The following is a 2,249-nucleotide window of genomic DNA, read 5'->3' on the forward strand; positions in this document are numbered from 1 at the left end:
GGCACCGAGCCCGGGCTGTGTGCCAGGCAGCAGCAGCAGCAAGACCGACCTTCCAGCGGCACCAAGCTCGGGCTGTGTGGTGCAAGGCAGCAGCAAGGCCGACCCTTGGCTGCTGGCAGGCAGCAGCATCGGCACCAAGCTCGGCCCGTGTGCCAGGCATCAGCGGCAGCGAGGCCGACCTTGGCTGCTGGCTGGCAGCGGCATCGGCACCGAGCACGGGCTGTGTGCCAGGCAGCAGCAGAAGCGAGACCGACCTTGGCCGCTGCCAAGCAACAGCAGCATCGGCACCAAGCTCGGGCTATGTGGTGCCCGGCTGCGGCAGAGGCACCAAGCCCGGGCTGTGTGCCAGGCAGCAGCATCGGCACCAAGCTGGGGCTGTGTGCCAGGCAGCAGCATCGGCACCAAGCTGGGGCTGTGTGCCAGGCATCAGCAGCAGCAAGGCCGACCTTGGCTGCGGGCAGGCAGCAGCAGCGGCACCAAGCTCGGGCTGTGTGGTGCCAGGCAGCAGCAAGGCCGACCCTTGGCTGCTGGCAGGCAGCAGCATCGGCACCAAGCTATGCCCGTGTGCCAGGCATCAGCGGCAGCGAGGCCGACCTTGGCTGCTGGCTGGCAGCGGCATCGGCACCAAGCACGGGCTGTGTGCCAGGCAGCAGCAGAAGCGAGACCGACCTTGGCCGCTGCCAGGCAACAGCAGCATCGGCACCAAGCTCGGGCTGTGTGCCAGGCATCAGCGGCAGCAAGACCGACCCTTGGCCGCTGGCTGGCAGCAGCAGCGGCACCAAGCTCGAGCCATGTGGTGCCAGGCAGCAGCGGCAGCAAGGCCGACCTTGGCCGCTGGCAGGCAGCAGCAGCGGCACCAAGGTCGGGCTATGTGGTGCCAGGCAGCAGCAGCAGCAAGGCCGACCTTGGCCGCTGGAGGGCAGCAGCAGCGGCACCAAGCTCGGGCTGTGTGCCAGGCATCAGCAGCGGCAAGACCGACCCTTGGCTGCTGGCTGGCAGCAGCAGCGGCACCAAGCTCGGGCTATGTGGTGCCAGGCAGCAGCAAAGCCGACCCTTGGCCGCTGGAAGGCAGCGGCAGCGGCACCAAGCTCGGGCTGCCTGCCAGGCAGCAGCAGCAGCAAGACCGACCTTCCAGCGGCACCAAGCTCGGGCTATGTGGTGCCAGGCAGCAGCAGCAGCAGCAAGGCCGACCTTGGCTGCTGGCAGGCAGCAGCAGCGGCACCAAGCTCGGGCTGTGTGCCAGGCAGCAGCAGCAGCAGCAAGGCAGACCCTTGGCCGCTGGCAGGGAGCGGCATCGGCACCGAGCTCGGGCTGTGTGCCAGGCACCAGCAGCTGCAAGACCGACCCTTGGCTGCTGGCTGGCAGCAGCAGCGGCACCAAGCTCGGGCTCTGTGGTGCCAGGCAGCAGCAAAGCCGACCCTTGGCCGCTGGCAGGGAGCGGCATCGGCACCGAGCTCGGGCTGTGTGCCAGGCATCAGCAGCGGCAAGACCGACCCTTGGCTGCTGGCTGGCAGCAGCAGCGGCACCAAGCTCGGGCCCTGTGGTGCCAGCCAGCAGCAAAGCCGACCCTTGGCCGCTGGAAGGCAGCAGCAGCGGCACCAAGCTCGGGCTCTGTGGTGCCAGCCAGCAGCAGCAGCAAGACCGACCTTGGCTGCTGGCAGGCAGCAGCAAGGCCGACCCTTGGCCGCTGGCAGGGAGCGGCATCGGCACCGAGCTCGGGCTGTGTGCCAGGCATCAGCAGCTGCAAGACCGACCCTTGGCTGCTGGCTGGCAGCAGCAACGGCACCGAGCTCGGGCTCTGCGGTGCCAGGCAGCAGCAAAGCCGACCCTTGGCCGCTGGCTGGCAGCGGCATCGGCACCGAGCACGGGCTGTGTGCCAGGCAGCAGCAGAAGCGAGACCGACCTTGGCCGCTGGCAGGCAGCGGCAGCGGCAATCGGAACCCCCGGGTGGCTCCCCCTAAAGGATGGAGGGGCGGGGGGGGGGGGGGACGAATCGGAGCGACAAAGGGCTGAATCTCAGTGGATCGTGGCAGCAAGGCCACTCTGCCACTTACAATACCCCGTCGCGTATTTAAGTCGTCTGCAAAGGATTCTACCCGCCGCTCGGTGGGAATTGCGCTCCAAGGAGGCCCGCGCGGCTCGTCCGCCGCGGGGGCTGCACCTACGACACGTGCCCTTGGGGGCCGAGGGCCCCTACTGCGGGTCGGCAATCGGGCGGCGGGGCGGGTGCGTCGCTTCTAGCCCGGATT

Source organism: Theobroma cacao, unplaced genomic scaffold (assembly GCF_053813885.1).
Source record: "Theobroma cacao isolate CCN51 unplaced genomic scaffold, ASM5381388v1 tig037, whole genome shotgun sequence".
NCBI classification, from domain to species: domain Eukaryota; kingdom Viridiplantae; phylum Streptophyta; class Magnoliopsida; order Malvales; family Malvaceae; genus Theobroma; species Theobroma cacao.